Source organism: Thermobia domestica, chromosome 10 (genome assembly GCF_964235325.1).
Source record: "Thermobia domestica chromosome 10, izTheDome1.hap1.1, whole genome shotgun sequence".
NCBI classification, from domain to species: domain Eukaryota; kingdom Metazoa; phylum Arthropoda; class Insecta; order Zygentoma; family Lepismatidae; genus Thermobia; species Thermobia domestica.
In genome coordinates, this window is record NC_137463.1 from 267,858,439 (window position 1) to 267,883,904 (window position 25,466).

Sequence of the window (25,466 nt, forward strand, 5' to 3'; positions counted from 1 at the left end):
TATTATTATTATTATTATAACACCGTATATAAACATGAAAGATAGGAGGTTTGTATCTGAATAGTAAAAACTAATTGACTGCTGACCTCGGTAGTCGTGAAGTCTAGGAGGTAAGAACATCGTTCACGAGGTTCTGGGTTTGAGTTCCGGAGGAGCAAGCATCCAGTCTCGAACCAAAAATCGTTAAAAGTTAGAGGGCGCCGGTCAAACATATTCAAAATTCCTCGGCCCGGGTTTAGGATTCTCAACGGCTGGAGCGGCTCGGCTCACAGCTCATTCACTATCGAGCCGAACCAACAGCTCACCCAACCGAGCCGGCTCGAATCAAAACAAACCGACCTGATGCCTCACCCCAACCGAGCCAGCTCGAGCCGATGGCTCATCTGAGATGAGTTGGTGCCTCATCTCAACCGAGCCGGCTCGAGTTGTTCGCTCAGTGGAACTAAGCTGAGCCTATTAACATCACTACCCGGGTTGGGCTTCTGCTTCGGCTCAAAACTTCGACCGTGCAGTTCTCAACCTTGGTGGTAAGAATTACAGTATATACTTATATTGGTGCTCATGACATATGAGGCTGTTTTGTTATAAAAATCCATTGTGGTCTTGTTAATCGAGACGAGACGAGATGCGAGCTGTGTCTCACCTCGTGGGCAAAACTAAAAATATTCCACATTACTGCTTACATTTCTCATAGCTTTCATTTTTCAGTCTAATCAGGCAATGATTTCAAAACGAGTTAAAACAAGCTAAACGAGCGAGCCATTTATCAAACTCGATCGACTCGAAACTCGACCTCAAAACAGTGACTCGGTTCGGAACTCGACTCGAGAAAATTACCTTTGACTCGATTCGAAACTCGATTCGAATTTGCTTCGAGTTTCGAGTCGAGTCGAGTATTAGCTCGACTCGTGCCCATTCCTAATTACAGAATGAAATTTCCTTACTATGTGCATGAATACTCTGTTCTAATTTAGAATTCGCTCTTCAAAACCAATAAAATAACCATGGGTAAACTTTTGAGAAAGCAGTTTGTTTGTTTGCAGTGTTGTCATATCGTATATCACGTTTTTTACTCATCAGATACTGCCGAGAAAGTTTTCTTTGTTGTGTACCTGACTGTACTCTTCTGATCTAAGGTTTATGCTTCAAAATTAATGAAAAGAAAAATCGTGAGTAAACACTTGGAGAAACGATGGTTTGTTTGCAGGGTTGCCAACTATTTTTATCACATGTTTACTTCTTGTCGGATGGTGTAGAATGAAATGTCCTTGCTTTGCACATTGATACTGTCTTTTCTGCTCTCGAATTCGTGTTTCAAAACTAATGATATAACCATGGATAAATATTTTGAGAAAACGGTTAGTTTGTTTGCAGAGTTGCCATCTCTTATATCACGCTTTTTAGTCATCAGATACTGCCGAAAGAATTTTCCTTGTTTTGTACTTGACTGTTCTCTTCTGAATTGAAGTTTATGCTTGAAACTAATAAAAATAAATCTGATTAAACATTTGGGAAACCGATGGTTTGTTTACAAAATTGCCACGTCTCATCTCGCATTTCTTCTTGTTGTTGGATGCTGCAGAATTGAAGTTCCTTATTTTGTGCATAGACACTATCTTCTGAACTGGAATTTGTGCTTCGAAACTAATGAGATTATCATGGATTAAATTTTTGAGATGACTGGTTTGTTTGCTGTGCTGCCATCTCTCATGTTACTTTTTACTCATCAGATGTTGCCATGAGAGTTTTCTTTGTTCTGTAGCTGGCTGTTCATATGTTTAATAGCTTCATATGTAAAGTCTTTCCAGCCTTAGAACAAAGTAGATGTAAACAAAGCGAAATGTATTACTCCGCGGCTCACACGTGCTTCGGCAGTGAGAGACGTGAACAGCAAGATCTTCTGCTAGCTTATTATCGTCGCATAATTTCCAAAATGTAAGGCTTTGTTGGTTGGTATATAATTAACGCATTGACCTGACTACTGTTATGTTGGAAATACATATTTTCTTAAATCGTTATATAAAAGAGATTGCCTCTGTTCCTGATGTTTTCTTTTGTGTTTTATAACACGAGAGGAAGGTGGATTATTGTAACACTTTTTCGCCATGGAACTCTGTATTCTACAATTTCAAATGAGTGGGGTCGGCGCGCGAACGCATACGCATGCGCAGTAAATACTATATGTCCAAGGACGGGTGAGGTCGAAATAAAGCTACATCTGTTGTTAAATATTATATATATTGCGTTTATTATCACAAAATACATGATAAATTCGGATATTTTCATTTGAAATTATTATTTTAGTAGGGATTATATTGCGGTAGGATATTAGTGCAGTGAGACCAACAACCAATCACTGGTCATCGATCCACTGGTAGTCAGGTGGGTTTGTTTATATCCACTTTTTTCTAAGGCTGGAAAGAGATTATAAGGGCTGCATTTTAAATAATTTAGAATAAAATAATAAATAGATCCTAAACGTCTCTAGGAGGCATAATTAGTCAAACAAGGCAGAAGGGTTATGCAGCTGAATGGGAAATTATTTATCATGAAGTTCTTGCTATTACCAACACGTTCAAGGAAATGCTCGAAGTATCCAATGAAAATTATGAGCTTCAATTACATCACAATTTACGTGGTTCCCATGCAAGGAAGTTTGGGAAAATGTCGAACCATATACCACTTCATATTCATATAGTGATAATGCACAAACAATGCTGCACAATATCTTGACTAATGAATGCTTGCCGAAGGGTTGCTCACAGAAGCTACTCGATTACGTCACATGCAAACGCAGAGTACTTAAGAAGCCGCTCTCAGCTGTGATACATAAGCAGAAGCTTCCATACTTTCAACAACTTGGGTAGTACCTACAACACTAGCTCAAGAACCAAGGAACATTGTCAGAGAAATAACTCGCCTAAAAAGATGTATTTCCATTGCTAAAGAGAGAGGTCTGTCAATAGGAGATATTCTTTCATATGACTTGGCATGATACACTATCCTCATCAACAGTAATGGTACGACTACTAAGCCTGTGAAATCCGCTCTGATGATCGAATTACGAAAGATGTTTCCGGAGATTGAGACACGTCAAGTACTTTCATCATCTACTTCCACTGCTGTTGTGATAGACGTTATGTGTGAGATACGACGAACGCAAACATAATCTCTTTAGACATTTTCAGATATGTTTGCAGCTCTCATAAATCGTGCAAGAAACGTCTGTCTACATGAACGTGAAGATGATATATTTGATAGCTACCTAGCTCATTCGATAAAAAAATGCAAAGAGGGAAAGAAGAATGTCTGTAGATCCGCTACTACTTACTGCGCTCACCCCAGACCTTTAACTGCCAATGCAAATGTCAAGGTTTCGCACATCATCTCATCAGATAATAAAGTAATGCTACAAAATGCACAAATGGAATATCTTAACATTCACACGTCACATTCACCTCATAATGTAGTACTCAGTGACTTAGTTGGCAAGGATTGCCCAACTCCTGCGTTAGTACTTCCAAGCACTACTACAGTGCAGACTTCAACCGAAGACTTCACAAACCCCATCGAAGAGGCAGATTTACGAATAATCCCACATATACTACACATTGTGAGAACTGGTATACAGCGTATTATAGTAATGTCAAACGATACGGATGTCCTTGTTTTATTGCTTCATTTCCATCGAATGTTCCGAGAATATGGCTTGTCCGAGTTGTGGTTGCGTAAGTCAGAAACGCATATATTCCCTTCCATACCCTGCTGACTTCATATGGCTAATTTTGCGACACAAATACTAACAGGTTGTGATGTGACTAGTAAAGTAGGAACAAAAGCAACAGCTCTAAGGGTTGGAGCCTGGACTATTAAACACCGTTTCAAGACTCAGTCTTCGCAGCGTGCGGTAGACAGTACACGAAAACACATTTAGACAATTCGCCATCTGTCTTTAGATCTGGGGATTGTCTTGCGTGGCTATTCTGTGAGATTTCGCCTGCATGCTGGTGGTGACTTACTTGCACGGCAGTGTTCTCTCTCCTTTGTTGGAGAACCGAACGCTGGGCCGACAAAACCCTTATACTTGTCCATTACATTCTTGATTAAAGCCAAGCTAATGTCACAACCCAAGTTTTTACTCTCCTTCCTGATCAGTGAAATAGACCTACTAAATTTTGCATCGAAAGGACTACAATACGACCTTCCCAAAGGCGACTCAGGTTGTCGGCATTTTCGGACTAGCGAGAAAACGGAAAAGGAAAGCACTGTGTTATCTCTGGAAAAGTTACACAACGTATCCTCCCGAAAGCAGATCAGTTTGAGTGGGATTTTCAATTTAGCGAAAATACTTTACGACAACTCACACATTTCACTGACAGACGTGCCTGTCTAAGGTAAGAATAGTCCATTCTCTGCTTGGAAGGAATGATCAAACATAATGGAAAAGCCTTCTGCATATTTTATATTAATAATATTTTTTTTTAAATGAAATAGGTGTGTTTCGTTGTTGTGGGTATTCGGTAAAGTGTGTCGTCCGTCAAGAAAGGTTGGGAACCACTGACGTAAAATAAAGTACAGATCGCTCGCTGCCGGGACAGGCCACGAAGGTCCAGAGGTTGTGTGTATAGAAAAAGGCCTTTACCTCCAACGGGAGTGCCCATTCTTCAAATTTACCATTGTTCAACCTCAAATTTACCATTCTGACCCCACATACGATTGTGCCATTTTCAATGAAATATTGTCCCTCCACCCTCGCTCTAAAACTCGTCTGTGGACACCCCTGAATTCAACATTCTTCTGATTTTGGAACTCATGCAGATGATCGAGTCTAGTCTCCTTCTGATTCCCTAGTATACGTATTGTAAAGTGGCTGAGTGCACTTCAGAGTCGCATTGAAACAAGAGCAGAGCAAAGAAAGATTCTTATTTCCATTGGAGATCAAAATGGGACCGCACAATTGACAAATAGACTCCTTACCACGATTCACATAACTACTGGTTATCTTAGATGTTTTTCCCCGGGGAGTAAATCCAATTCATGGGGGCTGAAAGTAGTATTTGAAAATAGTACTTGTAACTCATGTTGAGAACGATCAGAAATATGTTCCGGAGGGAAATTCCTCACCGGCCACCCCCTGAAGTCAACACTGACCACCACCTCTAACTAACTAACTAACTCTATGGCCTATGGAACCCGGAGGTTCAACGCCACGTTCACAAAAGCTCTCCACTGACTTCTATCCTTAGCTAACTGCATCCTGTTTCTACTTTGTATTCCTATCTCTGGGAGATCCATCTTAATATTGTCCTCCCATCTGCGCCTAGGTCTTCCTAATAGTCGTTTTCCGATTGGTCTTCCAGTCAAGACTTTGAAAGTGTTTTTACTTTCTTCCATTCTAGCTACATGACCCGTCCACCTAAGTCTCCTAGACTTGACGACCCTAACAATGTTGGGTAAACTGTATCAATTATGTAGTTTCTCGTTATGAAGTTTCCGCCATTCCCCATTCCCGTTCCTCTTGGGTCCGAATATTCGTCTCTGACCTCTAGTGTAATTAAAGAAAAGTATTTTAAAAAAAGAGATCAAAGTCACATAACTTCCAGTAAACTGAAGTATATAGCTCTTGAAACTGAATCACGTGAAACTTGACTCAGTTCTAGGGAAGTTAAGTTGAATAATCTGGATAAACGATTCCAGCTTCCTCCTGTGAATGGAACCTATTCGGAAGCTGAATCGATTGAAAAACAAAACGCATCTCGATATCTCTTACCGTTTTCGTTGAATGGAAATCAATATTGAAACCGGAAATAGTAGTCAATTTTAACCACTTCCGATTTTAATAGAGTGCAGGGGGTTGTGATAAAAAAAAATACTCTTGAAAACCTGAATCAATTGTATGTCGTTATCTTAAATACTTCTGTTCTATGACATAAATGATGATACTGGAAATGGTTAATTTTTGAACCACTTCCAGTTTGAATATAATGTTAACGGAGGAGATGAGATTTTCTCTTGGGAACCTGAATTAATTACAAGAAACTATATCTTGACATTTCTGTTTTTTTCTGTACAGAAACCAGTACAGAAGCCGGAAGTAATAGTAAATTTGAGCCAACTCTGGTTTTGGTGGAGTGATGTAAATAGTTATTGTTTGTTGTCTTGAGACACAGAATCGTTTACAAGAAACCACTTCGCGCTATCTGTTACCATTGTGTTCTATAGCGGAAATGAATAGCGGAGATAGAACCTAAGGGATAACGGAGAAGACAGAACCTTGCGGATAATTGAGAAGATGGGACGTTTTCTGTGAAACTAAGTCGATTGTATATATAAAAAAAAAACGCATCTCGATCTCCTATTACCGTTTTAATACTGATAACTGTCGACGGCCCTGATTAATGAGGCACTCCTCTGTAAACGTGAGTCTGCCGCCGACTCTGAATCGGGGAGAGTGTCTATAGACACTTCCCATAATAAGATCTTTCTCTTCTCAAGAAATGTGTCTATAGAAGCAATTTCTTCGAATAGTCTTCCGCATGGTTTTGCCATGTAGGGTGATTTCTCTTAACACTTAGTGTTCATAGAGGAAAATGTACAGCTACGTATCGTTCGCATGAGTGAGAGTGTTATCATAGTTTCGAGACCAAAGTACCACTAACGGTATTTTTTTCTTCCATTTACTCTCGATCACATTTGTAAGGAAAACAAATTTAGTTTTTCGCATTCGCTTTTTGATGAACGAACGTGTCTCTTTCGCCACTGTTTCTTATATGATTAGTCTTAGGTGCGGGAGACCCAGGTTCGAGTTCCGGCAGGAACTCATGTGATTCGTAACCCACGTTAGGCAGTAACTACGTCTCATTTAGCCTCGATACTGAAAGGGACGCTAAAAACCAATACAACTAACAAATGCAGCTTTTTTTTTTTTTTTTTTTTAGTTTCTTCAGTTTATATCATAAACATAGTTACATGTACATTTTCGGTATTCTGCGATTACTGCTGTTATTTTACAAGCCACAGTTAGTACATGCGTAATGGAAAATGTGTACATTGTGTAATGAATTCTAAATTAAAAAAAAAAAAACTTGTATAAACAATGTATAACAGTAAAAACAGATTGTAATTAATCAATAAATTAATTTTCTAAATGAAGAAGACATGGCATCATGAGTATAAGTTCTATACACGCTAAGGACGAAATGAAATCTTTAAGTTTTACGTCACACCGTTATGCCGTGTGGGCTAAAGGAGACGATGATGATGAGAAATTAATGAAAAGTAGAATGAAGAAAGTGGGAGGAAATGGGAGAACCCCGAGAAAACTCACCTACACGTTGTTTGTCCACCTCAAGGCTCACTTGGCGCGAGCTGAGATCGAACCAAAGAAATCTATGCACTAGAGGTGAACGCTCTACCACTGAGCCACCGCGGCCCTGCCGAGGAGAAATCTCTACAGACGCTCACCGCAATTCACGTTGGCGGCAGAGTGCGTTTACAGGCGCGCTTCTCATTAAAGAGAATAAGTGATCAGAAAAGTCATTTAAAAAGTAACAAAAAAGTTGTTTAAAAATGGATGAAATTAGTTTATTGTTGCTTACAAAATACTGAGTAATTTCAGGTGTATATATATATATTAAATCTTTAACTTGAGTGCCAATTATGTTGAATTATCAAAAATGAAAAATTTCTATCGACAAAAACATCCACCAGAGGAGTGATTGCTGAGAACAAAACTCAAATTAAAGGGGTTAGTTTTTAGCGGGCTATTGATTATCTAGAAACTGTATTTATACCAGGCCAGTAATCAGAACGTAAAACAGAGGGGTGAGATTATTTGGGGAGGACTAACTTGAATTACCTCACATTCATATATAGGGCCTACCTACTAAGAAACAACTGAAAATGGCGGCAGGGGGAGTCAGCCCGTCTTACCAGCCTCTAGCTACGGGGATGGTTATCTCTAAGGTGATTCTGATGTGTATTAGCATATTACATTAAATTATGTAATACAATATACAAGAATGACAAGATACTTAAAAATGAGAATTACAATATTTTGTAGATAAATTGTCGATCTTTTATACCCGTAAGATTTCTTTTAACCCATAATGACTGCCTGAATTGTGTTTTTCTTCAAGGTTCAAGCAAACGTTTATCTTCTTCGTTAAGTTTTTCTCTTGCTATTTCATTTTTGTTTCAATTTTTAAATATAAACAAAAGAAATTAAGTTAAGATTAGGTTCATTATTCATCTTCGGATTGGTTGGTCTGAATTCGATCTCCGGCCCAGCAACATAAGGTCTGTTATCGACAAGTATCTTACTCTGTACATACCAGATGTATGTGGTATTAGGTTAAATTACCAGAAAGAATGATTTATCACTAGTTTTCAAGGTTATCGGGAGATTTAAGATCTTAAGTAAATTCGTAAAAATTATCACCATCGTCATCATAGCTATTCTGCCATCAATAGTAAGGGGAAAAGTGAGGAGCTGTATTTTCCTGGCTCTGTTTATCTTTTCAGTTTAACGTAAGACTTGCTCTCCTTCGTATGGTTCCCCTCCTTCCTTTTGCTTCTACAATAGGTTTGTTTAGTTTTGTAAAAAGGAACGCTGAGTCGCTGATATGACCGTATCTTCTGTATTCTATCATTCGCTGGAATACCATTTGATTTTAATCAAGTTCCTATCTCAGTATTTGATTATTGTGGTTTAGAGGGAGTAACATGTAATCCTGTCGTTTCATTAGCGTTTAACAGGAAAGATTTTTCTTCAAAGATGAGACATCTACGGATCTATAGATCTCATTGAGCTAACCATAATGATATATGGGTGAGTGTGAAAGCTCATGCTTAGTTTTCGGGAAAATAGAGAAAAAAATATTTAATTTGTGAACCTACAAACTGATGCTGTAGAAGAACCGTGCCACTTATTTTGATGTGCAACTTTCGCCCTCGTTAAAAGCTCTTCATATTATGATACTTGCAAACGCGACAGTTAGGGTTGAGACGAGATGAGATTATTTGGGGGGGGGGATTTGGGTCTATTTCGAGACGAGATTATTTGGGTCTATCTCGTCTCGGAAAGTTGTGACGAAAATTCTGTCTCGTCTCGTCTCGTGCGCCAGTTCATGGTATGGTAAATGAGACTATAGTCTAAAATTAAATTTTGATTTCTTTTTAACTAAAATATTATCCAAATATATCAGTCCATAGATCACATCAACTTGAGCAATATAACGCGCTTGAGGCTAAATTCTTATGTGTAGTTTTTTAGAAAATCGAAAAAAATGAACTTTTTTGCTCGGAGAAATTTATATTTATTTCTGTAGCGTGTATGAACCTATAATATAATATACTGTTAACTAGCAGATCGTTGTTTGTCTTTTCCGATCGGTCACACCATACTTTTAATGTGCATACCACTTATAAATAAGTTTGGGGCCACGGTGGCTCGCCGGTAGAGTGCTTACTTCTGGTGCGTGGGTTCCCGGGTTCGATCACCTGCGAAGTGAGTTTGTGGTGGACAACATCGTGTCCGTGGGTTTTGTCGGGGTACTCCCGTTTCCTCCCACATTTTCATTCTACGAATTATTCCAACATCATTCACTTGCTTTTATCATCCATCTCCCTTAGTCTAAAGAGCATAAACGTGCGATGTTAAACTAAAAGATTTCATTTCATTTTTGTAAATAAGTTAAAAATCATTTCATCAGTTAAAATGTAAGATCATTTTCATCCAATTCACAGAAGTATTTTCAAACTAGTAGATAGGAAAAAAAAGAGAATATTGGACGATGTCTTAGTGTTCCAAGTCACGAAACCTATCTGTATGACAGTAAAGAAATCGTTTCATTCATTCGGCACTTCCTCATAGTGTAAGATTGATAAGTAAACTCTTGTTGGTGTTCTCAATTGTATTTTTTTTTAACATCATGGCTATAAGACATGAACCCATTGTTTAAAATTAGGATCAGAACCACCGTAGTTTAAAGTTTCAATGTTCGCCGGAAATCGAACCTAGGATTCCGTGCAAGAAAAACCCGTGCGCTAGCGACTAGACTAGCGGAGAGAAACAGAACAATTTTCCATCGAAAATAGACTCTGACTTCTATATCACTAATCTCATTTCTTGGATTTTTTCTTTCGAGTTTATTTATTTATTTATGGTTACATATAGATCACAACAGGTAAATTACCTAATAATAGTGACCTAGTCAGTTTGTATATAATTAGAGCATGCATGAATTCACTTACATAGTTACAAATACACATTTATAGATATGCCTATTTTAATTAATGAATCTTCAATAAGATTGCACAATAGTTCTTAGAGAACGGTCATTTATAGTAAATATGTCAAGTTCAGGATGACTTTCAGCATAGGAGTTAAAAATATAACACATTCTCCTAATAGGTGACATGTATAGCGTATTTGTTCTAGCTGTAGGTAAGTGAAAAGTAATATTTCTAGGACGTGTGCGTCTACCTGAAACATGTAATTCTATCTGGGATAGTAAATACTCAGAGTCTATATTATTTTGCAATGATTTCATTCAGTTTGAACTTTTCAAAGTTGTTATCGCTTGTCCGGAGAAATAATAGAACAACTAACGAACTTATTGGGACGTCTCATGGCCACGCACACTCTGCCAAAGTTAAAATCTCATGGTACAATTTAAGAATATTCCGTTAGTCCAACATGGCAATAGTTAAAATACACGGAGATATATTGTTAATGCGTTCCGTTGGCGAGAAATCGACTTTCTGTACTGCCTCAGAATCATGAAAATGTTTAGAAAATATAAATTGACTAATTGTTATGTTTTTGTTGAAATTTATTTCTTGTGTAACAGTAATTCAAGTGGACATCACTGTTCTGTCCCAGTACGAGACTGTTTTATCAGGATCTCCTGTAAAAAAATATATAGCTCTATTCAGGAGTTTGTTAGACTCGAAGTATTCGGTAAAAATAATACTTTTATCTTTTATTAGTTAAGATACGATTTCCTTTTCCCTACATATCCCCTAAGCCTGAGTCACTAAAATAAAATCTTTGAAATTTTTTAGTTTTACGTCCCACGCTTATGCCGGCTAGGCTATAGGAGACGGTGATGATGAGAAATGAAGGAAATAGTGGAATGACGAAAATGGGAGGAAACGGGAGAACCTCAAGAAAACACATACACATGGTGTTTATACAACACAAAGTTCACTTGGGGCGAGCTGGGATCGAACCAGGGATCACATGCTCCAGCGGTCAACGCTCTACCACTGAGCTACCCTGGCCTCCTCACTAAAGTAACCAAAATAATTTTATCCTCAGAATAAAGTACAATAGCTTGCATAGCTAAGATCTCTAGTTATCATTAATTATTACCATTATATAATGCTCATGATCTAATTTTTAGTGCCTTTGGAGCAAGAGATCCGAAGTTCGATTCTCGATGAGAGGGTATCGAATTCATTTTACTTGTTCAGACTTCCTATAAACTGTCTTATACAACCTTGTTACTGGCAAAGGATGTAAGTAGAAATTAATTAATTTTTGAAAATGACTATTCTAATTCTTCAGATGTTCAAGTGAACCACATAACGATAACCATTCCGTTTATTATCAATACTAATGCATTATTTTATTAAAGAATTTCTATCGATTATTTTATGTCGCACACAAATATATCCAAGGGAGTCATTTAGAACAAATCTTGCAAAATTCTGAGAATTCTTCGCAACGCAAGAAATGCGAAGAGTTAAGAAATTGCTATGCCGATTATCGCAAATTTTGTGTTGCGTTGACGCAAACCCTTATGGAATTTGCTTGTTAGTCAACCTATGGATCATTCACAGTGCCAACGCTAGAGGGAGGAAGAGGGTGGGTACCCCCAGTGGCATCGTCTGCCTCCTGGCTGTCCCCCAAACATACTGTATTGTAGCATAAGTCAAGTATTATTGAACTATTATTTCCGATTTACAAGAAATTAATGCTGGCTGTGCTACAGTTTACTCAAGGATTTAATGCCAAACACATACAAATGGTTTATTTTTAAGTTATAAAAACGGTGCACATAGGTTTTTTTCCTCTAATTATGATAATTATCATAAAAAATATTTCGTTATCGTTGGAGCGTTCTACTTTGTGCAAATTGATTACGTTCACCGTTTAATTGTATAATAGGAATTGTAATATTTTCCAGTTTTTCCCTATTTTTTTTCTTTCTTTCACCTGTTGAGAAAATTAATATGTATTTTGAAGCTCTAAAACAGAAAATTTAGTTTCGGAGTAATACCAATGAACAGTACTACTGAGCTACAAAGTGGAACAATCAGGATGTCTCTTATAATGTCTAAATTGGCCATTCTTCCTACACAAATCGCACAACTTATGCAAGTAACCAAGGTGGCATATTTGTGAAGTTTCAGGGTTACATAGATAGGTGGACAATAAGTGAGCCTTGTTAAGTTTCATAGTACTATCTCTATATTTAACTAGAGAAAACTCAGTCAATATGTGCATCATCGTGGTCAAATAGGAAAATCGCGTTCATTATATGCGCGTTGTCTTGGATTCAATTCCCGTTGACAGCGTCATTGCTGGTCTGGTGTCTAGCGTGTGTGTGTGTTGGTTACGAAGTCTCGGTTTCGATTCCCAGTCGAAGGGCATTGAATGGGCTCAACTGGTTCAGATCCACTTTAAATTGTAGGCTTCACTGCTGACAAAGGGACATAAAAACAGATCAATGAACCACCGATTCATGGGAGCCGGGGGGCTCGGGCCCTCCAATGTTCATGTGGACCCCATGTATTTTTATGAATATGTATTTTATTGTTAAATTATTTTTTATGAATATGCAATATTTGGCATAATTTGAATTCAATTTCTTTTTAAATTCCCATATATGTCTTCTTAGATCCTAGTCTGCAACCAGACACACATCTGAATGCTCCCCCCCCCCCAAAGTTTTAGAGAAATCGGCGCCCTTGCTGGTGGGGTGAGTGTGCTCGGATACAAACCAGAGAAACAGTTCCACTGGTTGCAGTGGCACGTTTTTCTTAATAACATTGGAGGATGTAGAGGGGTGGAAGCTTCGTTGTTAAAATAATTCGAGCATGAATTCGATCAAATATCCTTGGGGCCTGGGTCACTCACCCGTTTTTTAGGCAATTAGCCTCTATGGTTGGTTGATTAAATTGAACCTCTGTTGCGTGGGATAATTGGTTCGCTCCCCGGCCAAGTAATTTGTGGTGGGCAACATCGTGTACTCCTGTTTCCTCCCACACTCTTGTTCCACCAATTCTTCCATCATCATTCAGTTGCCTTAATCATCCATCTCCCTTAGCCTGAAAGGCATATTCGTGGGACGTTAAACTGAAAGATTTCATTTCATTTTGAAGTTTAGCGCCCCTTTCAACAATGAAAATAATGAAATGAAATCTTTAAGTTTTACGTCCCACGATTATGCCGGTTAGGCTAAAGAAGACGGTGATTATGAGAAATGAATGAAATGAAGAAAGTGGGAGGAAACGGGAGAACCCCGAGAAAACCCACGAGCACGGTGTTTGTCCACCACAAAATCCACACGGCGCGAGCGAGGATAGAACCACAGACCCCAAGCACCGGAGATGAATGCTCTACCACTGAGCCACCGCGCCCCCCTTTTCAACAATGAAGTTATAAACGAGATGTAGATATACACCTTAATGTAGGAACCGGATATGAGTTTCCTACCTGGAATCGAAGCCGGATCAAAAATCCATACGATAACCAAAAGGGAGCTCAGTAGGGGTTCGAATCCCTCTTTAAACAGTAGGGGCCCGTCTCATATAGCCTGTCCTCAGAATAGATGTTAACCTACAGTTAGTTGAAGTCAATCACAGTCAGAGTGAACACCAATGAGGCTTGAACCGACAGATATACAGTATATAAAAGTCAACCTAATTAACTTCAGTAGCTGTAAACTGAGAAATATAATTAAAATAAGGCACTATTAAGACTCCACACACTGAACTTCAGAAGCCAAACATAAAAAAAATAAAATAAAAAAAATGGCCAACAATCTTTCACTTCTTCATATCCACACAGAAAATAAACAGACACAGCAATCCACCTTTCAAATCACTGACCGTGTCTTCAGCTGGATTCGAACTTGGTGCTCGTAACTAGAAGGCATGGAGCGTTAGCGGATGAGTTAACCTCCTGGAAAGGAAGGTGAAACCGATTGAATGAGCGAAGGCTTGTAATGTATTGGTACTCACCTACAGCTGAAGCAATCGGGGTCCCGTTGAATAGAAAGTGCACGGGAGGAACCCAACTAAACCGTTGGTGGAATGAGAAATCATATTTATAGCAGCAGAGCGTGGTTTGAGTAAAGGGCCTCGGGCAGTTTTGTCTCTGGCTTCTCTAGACCAGGAAGCCATACTTAAAAATCGAAACAAGAAAACAAGTGAGCATCGTTCATTCAACCTCTTGTGCAGTATAATTTTTGCTTTCGTAACAATCGCGAAGAATGTAACCGATATGTTACAGATATTGTTGTGTGATAACCAACAAAAATCTCTGAGAGAGGAGAAAGGCATCTGACATATTCATTAACAGAGCCCGGATGATGGAGGCGTTAACACTGCTCACATAAGCGCATAAATTCACGCAATATCAATTAGATTATTATTAAATATTATGGTAATGTTACGTGGTACCCAAGCACCTAGAAATTATATTTGTCTTTTATATGTATATGTAACGAACCGTAACACAACATACAAGTGAAATACAACATACCCAGTAATTAATTTCAAATGATATTTTATCATCTACCTTGTTATCATCATAGTAATGTAATGTGCCACTTAAAAAGTATCTCTCAATCTTTTCCAGCCTGTGACTTCAGAGGATCGAGAGTATCAAGAACATTCCTATTTTACTTCACAAAATAGGCAATTATATATTTATATACTGTGGGTTAGGGCCGAATTAAGGGGATCTTAGGTGTGCTATAGCCCCGGACCTTTAGGTGAACAGAAGCCTCCACTCTGATCAAAATCTGAACTGGCTATCTAAAAAGAATCATGATAATACGATCGTCATAAAATAAAATACGACCAAAACTATGAAACATATTCCCGTAACTTTCCTAACTTACTTTCACAGAAATGTATTAGGTGAAGTCAGCAGGGGATGCATATTTTTTCTAGCCCTAAGCTTCCAGATGGGTTAATTCAGCCCTGCTGAGGGGACATGGTGATTTAAAGGTAGGGCACTTTCCTCTGGAGCGCAGGCGTTCTTGGTTCGAACCTAAGTCATGTATTTGTGGTGGACATCACCGTGTAAGATTTCTTTCGGGATTTTTCCTCTACATATTCATGGCATCAACTCTTTCACAATCCACCTTCTTTCGCCTACAGAGCATGATCGAGGGATAAAAACAAATTTCATTTTATGTTTTACTTTTATACTGAAAGAATGAGTGTAACTTAGGCTTTTAATGTTTTTTTTTTCTTTTTCTTTTTTTCTTTCGTAAGACCGTAAAGTTACATTGACTAACTTACATAAGTTGTAACTCTGGAAATCCATCACAACTCTTCCAGAACTTGGTGTTCATTTTCGCTTCAATCCAAGAACATATTTTTTCAACCAATCATTTAGTGAAGAATCAATTCTTCATGCAAAATTTTGGAACATTTATCTATAATTAGCTAATTAGCTCCTTAAGAACTATCAAGTTAAAACATTTCAGTCTGACACAAGAATTTGGTAACCTACCAAACAATCCCTCAGGACCCACAAGGGTTAGCAACTCATACATTCAGAATCGCTGTATTAAGATATTACTCTCGTGTGATTGGAAAGTGAGCGAAGTATAAATTTGGTGAAAGTGACTTGTACGCACTATAAGATTTGTTTAGGCAAATGAGGTCGATGTGATTATTGTATTTATCATAATATCAGCGAAACACAAGCATCACGCGCATGTAGGCGGATCTGCCTCAGTGACGACGCCAGAAGACCGCAAAGGGGAAAGCGCCCCTGGTAGCTGCATCTTTTCCCTTACCCCGAACTGCCTTCCCAGACATTTTGTCTCATAATGTAAGTGAAGTGACATAAAACTATCCATTTCCGTATACAATATAATAATAATAATAATAATAATAATAATAATAATAATAATAATAATAATAATAATAATAATAATAATAATAATAATAATAATAATAATAATAATAATAATAATAATTACACCTATGGGCGCCCAAAGGGGGTCCGCCTCCCTGGCTCATGAAAATATATATGTAATATAGCAAAACAAGTATATTAAATAGCAGACGTAACATAGCAACCATGCAAATAGGCCCCCTAGAAAGTTTATTGGGGCGCCACTGATTGCACCCGTAAACTTTCTCTGCCCCTTCGTTTGTGCCCCCCTCCTACATGAAATTAAAGTTGTCTGTTTACTGCCCTGAACTTGTTTGTGACAAAGAGAAAAGTAGTTTTCATATCAAAACTATGATAACTAACTAAATGGAACATGTATTCCCTACTGTTTAAGAATTGAGTTCTTGTATTTGACAACAATCAAGCAATTCATGCTGGGATTTGTACGATCATTTGCTTTAACACTGTCCATGTGACCTTAAACTAATGCGACCTAAACATGATTTAAGATTGATGGAGATTCAAATAGAAGGTCACCTTAGTAAATTTAACTACCATCATCATGAAGTCTGTTTGCATCAAGAAATATTTATTTTAAATAATACAGTTATAAAAGATTTTGCCGAACCTCGAAATTTGTCGCCCTGTCCAAATGCACGTATTGCACACATGGTTGAGCTGGTCCTGCACATATTTGATGTTTATATCAGCACTATGTCTAGTCCGCATTAGTTTCCTGGAGGAATGAAATAACCTTATCTGTCATATTAATACTGTATGTCATAATTAATTAAGGGTGAAGTTTTTATTAGCTTTTCTATAGAATGAAATTTTCATCTTAACCAAATTTCTTGCTTTTAACTGACGCCGTGGATTCATTATCATCAGAATTTATACGAATTTACATCATTGTGAACTTCTCCCTTTATTACGACTGAAATGAAATGAAATCTTTAAGTTTTACGTCCCACGGTTATGCCGATTAGGATAAAGGAGACGGTGATGATGAGAGATGAGTGAAATGGTGGAATGAAGAAAGTGGGAGGAAACGGGAGAACCCCAAGAAAACCCACGAGCACGGTGTTTGTCCACCACAAAGTCCATACGGCGCGAGCTGGGATCGAACCAGGGACCCCGAGCAGCGGAGGTGAACGCTTTAGCACTGCGCCACCGCGCCCCCTTTAATGCGACCGAAGGTTATAGATCAATTATCTATGATTTCCTTACTTGATGTGACATAGTTTGGAAGTCTACCATACTTTGATAACTCCTTGTTCATTCTTTTACGAATCTCCATCACCATAGCTTTTCTGCCATTATTGGTAGATCACTTGCCACCAGGGTTGAGTAATTACATATGAAAAAGTGGTTTTCTACGTGCCGCGTAAAAACACGTAATATATATATAATTATATAATAATAATAATAATAATAATAATAATAATAATAATAATAATAATAATAATAATAATAATAATAATAATAATAATAATAATAATAAATACAGGGAGGCACTGTGGCTCAGAGGTAGAGCGTTTACCTCTGGTGCATGGGGTCCTTGATTCGATCCCCGGCCACCTTACTCTTAAACATAATTTTGGTCCTCGAGTTCGTTATAATTGGAAACCACTAGTCTATATTAACATAAACAGGCTCCCAATGATTTCTAAAGTGAAAAGTAAGTTCTAAAACATGAAAAGTTTGGCCATTCTTGGTATAGCCTATACTTGTTTAAAATTCTCAATTTTACGCAATTTACTTGAATGTGAGTTTTTCTGTCGTCTTTGGTCGAATGTTTAATATGAGAGGACCACTTGTGCTTTGCGGACCACAATTTGAGAAACGTTGCTAAAGAGGATGTACTGTTAAAATACGAGTTGAGTTGATTTTGAGTTTAACGTCCCGTTCAGCAGCGAGGCTATATGAGACGTGGACCTACTGGTTAACGTGGAATCCGAACCACATGAGCTCCCGCCGGGAATCGAATCCGGGTTTCCCACGCCAAAAGCGCGAACGCTAACCGCTTAGCCACGAATGAGCTCTGTTAACATACGAATTGTGTCTTACGAAATATTATGGAAAACGAAACAAATATGGTTATGCTCTGAAGGCAAAAAGGAAAAGGGTGATTCGTAAAAGTAAAGTGTGAATGAGTTGTTGGAAGAAAGAAGTGAATGGAAAAACCGAGAGAAAATCCACTCACAAGATGTTGTCCACCACAAAGTCGCATGACTATTGAAACCAGAGTTGTTGACTCTCTACCAGTAACGAAACAATAAGAATCTCAAGAAGAATAGGGAGACGGTTTTGTTTACCACATACGCACATGCTTCATTTCGAACCAGAAACCCTTAGTGACAAAAACAAACGCCCAACAATTGAACCACTGCGTCCTTAAATAATTATGGTATACTGAGCTAATATGAATTATAAAGCTTTTATTTATTTATTTATTTTTCCAGGGAGACTAATGTGGTCTACATATAACGTTGATATAAACCTCAAATATACGCAGGGGAATCTCTACCATAAAACAACACGTGAATTTGTACGACGCAGCAAGTTTCGAGGGGCAACAAAATCTGTTATAACTTTATTATTTAAAATAAATATTTCTGGTTGGAAACAGACTTCATGGTGATGGTAGTTAAATTTACTAAGCTGACCTATTTGAATACTACATTCATAAATCATATTTTGGTCGCATTAGTTTAAGGTCACATGGACAGTGCTAAAGCAAATGGTGAAACAAATCCCAGCAAGAATTGTTATCATATAGTGGAACTCAATTCTCAAACAGCAACGAACACTTGTTCCATTTAGTTAGTGATCACAATCTTGATATGAAAACTAGTCTTTTCTTTGTCACACACAATTTTCTTATCATTGAATATGGAAACTTATTTTAAAAATAACAGATGTAGAAGAAAAATTAAGAAATAAAGATAAAAGAGTTAGTTGCACTGGAATTGCAAACTTATATATTGAGATTGAATTCTATAAAAAGGATTACCATCTTTTCTCTGCAGGTGTGTTTGCTTTATCTTTCACTAACATAATAGATTATTATTTAAAGAAAAAAACAGACACAACGAGATTGTATTTGCAGTGATTAGGCCTCTCTGAGCGCGAGTGTGCTTTTTACTCTTCTATGTTGTTCATGATGCGGTAGCATACTTAGAATGTTGGCTTTTAAGATTTGTTCTTTCTGGAGAAAGACGGTGGTGGCAAATGATGCGAGGTCTCAAATTCGATTCCTCTCTGGTTCGGTAGCTGACAAACACAGTATGCTTTATATCAATTAGCACATCCGATTTCAGTAGTAAGTTCCATGGGACAAAAACAGTAAGATATAACTTTTCGATATGGATTCGGCGTCCGAGGAACAGGTTCTATCCTGTTTGATCTAATTCCTCTCCTGCAATAAGAAGTTAAGATGTTAATAATGGAACGTGTACAGTTTGAGAATTAAAGTCGCATTGTTTGCAAGTCTACCATACTTTTACACTGTAAAACGAAAGACTTATTGTGTTCTGCATCCCTTTCCACTGGAAATGTTAAGTTTTATGATGTTCAACGCTTTATTTCATGACAGATTCTTTAAAGAGATACGTTTAGACCACGTGCATTAAACAAGTAAACATTTTAAAGATCTGACTAATTGTTTTAAGTGATAACTTTAGCAACATATTCACCTAAAACATAATTTTAAGACTGCTATTCTTATCTTCGTTTGTTTGTATTTTAATCAGATTCAAAGCTTGAATATTTTAATAGAGTAAAAACAGAATTCTGCATAATACACTACTATCTACATTGTTTTATATTGTTTTCTTCTTTTACTTCTTTTTATACTTTTTTTTTTCATTTTAACTTGCTGTTATATAATATTTTGATAGGGTATGATTTACTTTAATATGAAATAAAAGTACTGTTTTCTTTCACACAAGTTGCTCTCGACTCTGATATTATTATTATTATTATTATTATTATTATTATTATTATTATTATTATTATTATTATTATTATTATTATTATTATTATTATATTAAAATGCTAGGTTTATATGCTTGACTCCAATTCTTTCGACAATAAGATCTCGAAAATCACAAGTGCTAAAACCATGTTGTTTTCACTAATCGATTGCAAATTTTGTTTAGATTTGTCCAGCACTAATTGAATATTTCTTTTAAAAAAACATGGCCGTTATTTCTTTATTACATTTTTAGGGTTACACTGGAAGTATTGAAATTTAAAAAGGCATCATATTCTACGAGGTATACATTTTAACACCACATACTTGTATACAGTGGTTGTATATCTCTCAGGCGTTTGTTTCTTTGTCAAATTATAATGATAAAAGAAGGATAACCATTTCTCCAGTCTAAGTTGAATCTTTATTGTTTGTAGTGTTTTGCCAAATGAACACCATATATCACTCACATAATTAATTATGTGTGTAATGTATTTACTTATTACGTACTGCATGCAAGAAGAAAGAAAACACTGATCATAAATGGATTAGGAACTTCAACAGGAAGTAGGTCCAAATGTTGCAAACGGTGCGAGGTTTTGAAAAAAAATATCGAAAAATCTCCACTTTATGATATCCCTTGGCGATTTTTGTCAAGACATCTTTCACTTGTGTCTGTAAAGGGACATGTAGAAATGTTGTGAGGAGTGACAAGGAGATTCATACTCATATGTGAATGATACGCTGTGTAGAGAGCGCAGGTTCAGCTAGTTATTATTATTATTATTATTATTATTATTATTATTATTATTATTATTATTATTATTATTATTATTATTATTATTATTATTATTATTAATGAAAGTGAGATTTTGTGTTATTAGTCAAGGAACTCCTAGATTTTGAAGAATAGAACGTACCATTAACGTGGACTCCTAACCATGACCGGGGCTTGAACCCGGCATAGTTGTTGCACAGATCATTTTGCAGAACCAAAAATTACAAAAGGCCGTTCCTCACCACACTTTCTCGCCTGCTATAGAACTACACCACTAACCCTGATCAATGTAAGTTTCTTATTTTCAAATACAGTTTATAAATTCCGATTTGACTTCAGTTTTCTTAGGCCTATTCTATAGCTAGAACCGACGGAGGAGTGTAGGAGATGATGGACAAAGTAGTTGACAGTGAGAAACTGAATGAAATGGAAATCAACGTAGAAAAATCGAAAGTCATGAGAATATCTCGTGGAAACGCGTTCTTGCGAGTCAGAGTAAAGCAAAGAGTTCTTGAAGAGGTCGATCATTTATCTCGGAAAGTATTTTGACGAGAAACGATTATTGCACCAAAGAGATAAGGTTAAGAATTGCCATAGCCAAAGAAACATTCAACAAGAAAAGATCACTCTTAAGTAGGAGGCTTAATATAGGTCTAAGCAAGTAGTTTGCCAAGTGCAATATATGGAATATTGGACTTCATGGTTCAGAGTAGGGATGGCCATTTCCGGAAAAAGAGTTTTCCGGTTTCCGGAAATCATATTTTCCGATTTCCGTTTTCTCGGAAAATTTTCCGTCTTCCGATTTTCCGGAAAATTTTCCGTCTTTCGATTTTCCGAAAAATTTTCCGTCTTCCGTTTTCCGGAAAATTTTCCGTCTTGGATTTTTCCGGAAAATTTTCCGGTTTCCGGAAAAATATTTTCCGTTTTTTCGGAAAATGTGGCTGTCCCTAGTTCAGAGACATGGACATTACGCAAGTTAGACAAGAAATATTTAGAGAGCTTAGAAATGTGGTGTTGGAAGAAGATAAAATGGACAGAGAGAGTAACAAACGAACATATTTTTAAACGGATAGGAGAGAAGAGGACACTTTTAGCCAGCATCCTTTGTAAGAAGGCCAATTGGATTGGACACATCTTGCGAAGACTTAGTCTTCTCCGTACCGCCTAGAGGGGAAAATGAAGGAAAGCTTGGAGTAGGAAGAAGAGAATACAACTTATGACTTAAAAAATAGAAAAAAAATATTGGAAGTTAGAAGAGGAAGCTTTAAAAAGAAAATTTCCAGACCCGAACTTAGGGGAGAAAAGTTCTGTACTATTAGTTTTAGCATCAACCGAAGACAGAATACATAATAATAATAATAATAATAATAATAATAATAATAATAATAATAATAATAATAATAATAATAATAATAATAATAATACGTTCAACCGTTTTCAAAAATATAACGTGTATCCGAGTGACGACACTAGAGGGGTCATCTTGTGACATCGTGTGCTTCAAGTCAAATAATGTATAATATTATTTTCGGTACACACACACACACACGCAGAAAGAAAAAAATAACTGTCCACCAAATAAGTATCTGCCTCTCCCCTTTCTCTCCAAGAAATTAAAGGTAGCATTGTGACTGGTGTGTCTAACCCATATACAGTTGTTCTTTCGTAATTCTAAGGTGAGTATATGGTGAACTATAAAAATATGAGGTGGGTATATGCCCAATAACATCCCTCGTTAAACTGGAAATAGCTTTCTTTGATAAACGACATTTTGCATTACTAGCAACCATATGCTGTATATAGAGGCCATATTTTAGACAAATAGTATACTGTAATAATACAATAATGAAACTATACTTAGGGTATAGCGGTAGACTCTTCTCCACTATTATGCAAACCTTAATGAGATAATAGTTTTCCGTTTCGTTACATTGTTGTAATAAGTATAGCATTGTTAAGCCATCGCATGTAAAGTTAAAAAGATTATATATCCGTAATTATTTAACAGTACACATACATAAAACATGAACACACGAGTTATCGTCTCAGTAAAAATCACGTCATCCTAAGAATTCCCTTTCCATTGTGTTTGTTGCATAATATTTAATGATACACCCTGAGTTCTATAGGTGCCTCCAGTGATAAAAAAAAAAAAATATATCCGTTTTTAACTGTCGTCAAATACTAACCACAAACATTTCGTAAAGTATATTATTGTGAAAGAGGACAATGTACTCACAACATGTAATGGCTTTCCTGAGTTCAATTCCCAAGAGGAAACTTGTACGCTTTCCTTTTAGACTATGTTCATTCCACAAATTAAATTATGCAAAGGTGATTAACCTGAAGATATGTTCAGGATAATAGGAGAGATGCTGTAGATTTTGCAGATACCCTAAAATACATTTTAGCAGAAAGCAGACTGCTCTAGCCGAACACTAAGACAAGGGGACCGAGATAAATTGGGGAAGGGAGATGGTAACTTGCGTTCACTTTAGATTTACAGTTTGTTAGTACATAAATGGTAGTACGCAAGTATTATTATCATATAATTGATGTTTCGATCAGCTTTACTTCATTACTACTGTCGAATATTTCCAAGGGGCCGCGGTGGCTCACAAGGGAACCTTCCGAAAATGATAGTTGCAGTGAAAGATGTGACCTATGCCAATTGAAAGAGCTGTAACAGAGATGAGCATTCCCAAAAAATTAGCTGCCCATAGCAATAGGTTCAAGAAATATAAGGGGTGGAAGTTCGGGAAACAGCGGGGTTTGACAAGGGCAGAAAAGTGCAAATTCCGCAAAAAAGTGGAGGCACGGCAAAATACAATGCTGACAAGTGATGTTTAGAAAGAGACCTGCCACAATAGGGAACAAATGAAGGCCACCAGTGGGGTTAACAGTGTTGCCAACTGTAATGAAAAGTACTTGTTTTGCAAAGAGCACTATATGAAGTGAGTGCAATATTCAATGTCAACCTGTCATGTAGGACATAAGATATGACGTGAATAATCAGTGGCACAATCTAACAAAACAAAATAGAAAAAACAGAAGTACGAAAACTACCGAAAAGATGGAGTTGGCCATAATGCGCCACATTTGATCACGAGCTGTGCATATTAGAATGAACAAAATAAGAAAGCACCAACTATCCCGAAACCGACGTACCTAGAGTCGAAAAGAAAAACGAGTTCCAACGTTGGCTGCACTGGCCATGAAAATCCAGACAAGTCTAATATAGTTAGGCCACTCGCTTCACAAAAAGAAACTTCCGGAGTGATTGATGCAATGTCAAGTCGGAGAACATGAAATGGTTGGGTTGAGCCAACAACCGATAATAGAAGTAATGAACATTATGTCATGGTTGGGTCGTATGTGGGAATATACAGGGTGTCCCATCAAACTTTGTGAGCTGAAAAATTTGCGAAACGAACAAAAATGTAACGGATCCAGTTTGCAGGAATGTACCAATGTCAGGGGTGATAAAAGTCTGTGAAAAGCCAGTGTCCCCAGGATCCCCATCATAGGGCCCCAGGAGCCAACTTCAAACTTTCAAATGGCAACAGGGACCGAGTGGTACCTCTTTCGATAGATCATGGAATGTGCAACAACACCTATAGGAAACAATTGCTGTATGAAGCATGGTTTTCAAAATGGCCGCCACAAATATATGTTGCGTCTTAACATGACATTGAACATTGTGATCAAATGTGACGCATTATGGCCAACTCCGTCTTTTCCGTAATTTTCGTACTTGTTTTTTTTCTATTTTCTTTTGTTAGATTGTACCACTGATTATACACGTCGTATCTTATGTCCTACATGACAGGTTGACATTGAATATTGCACTCACTTCACATAGTGCTCTTTGCAAAACAAGTACTTTTCATTACAGTTGGCAACGCTGTTAACCTCACTGGTGGCCTTCATATGTTCCCTATTGTGGCAGGTCTCTTTCTAAACATCACTTGTCAGCATTGTATTTTGCCGTGCCCCCACTTTTTTGCGGAATTTGCACTTTTCCCCTTTTGTCGAACCCTGCTGTTTCCCGAACTTCCACCCCTTATATTTCTTGAACCTATTGCTATGGGCAGCTAATTTTTTGGGAATGCTCATCTCTGTTACAGCTCTTTCAATTGGCATAGGTCACATCTTTCACTGCAACTATCATTTTCGGAAGGTTCCCTTGTCAGTAGTAGAGCGTTCACCTCTGGTGGTTGGGGTCCCGGGTTCGATGCCAGCCCACGTCAAGTGAACTTTCCTCGGGGTTCTCCCGTTTCCTCCCACTTTCTTCATTCCACCGTTTCATTCATTTCTCACAATCACCGCCTCCTTTAGCCTAACAGGCATAACCGTGAGACGTAAAATTCAAAGATTTCATTTCATTTCATTTTTCGAATATTTCCAAATCTATAATGAAAACGAAATGGATTTCTTCAGTTTACGTCCCTAAATGTCCGTTAGGCTACGGGAAATGATGATAAAGCAAGCGAATGATGATGAAAGAATCGATGGAATGAGAGTGTGGGAGGATACGGAAGTACCCCGAGAAAACCCACGGACACGAT

At 37.4% G+C, this 25,466-nt stretch overlaps 1 protein-coding gene across 3 annotated transcripts in view; it reads right to left on the bottom strand.

Annotated features, from left to right (window-relative positions):
* The window catches only part of LOC145663204 (acyl-CoA Delta-9 desaturase-like), a 116,143-nt gene that overhangs the window by 87,095 nt on the left and 3,582 nt on the right, over window positions 1–25,466 (bottom strand). The window contains exon 1 of one of the 3 annotated variants that reach the window (XM_081729557.1): window positions 14,254–14,315. The exons of 1 other annotated variant lie outside the window; for it this stretch is intronic. The gene's annotated coding sequence lies outside the window, so the exon portion shown is untranslated. One more of the 3 variants, XM_081729558.1, reaches the window with a different exon arrangement.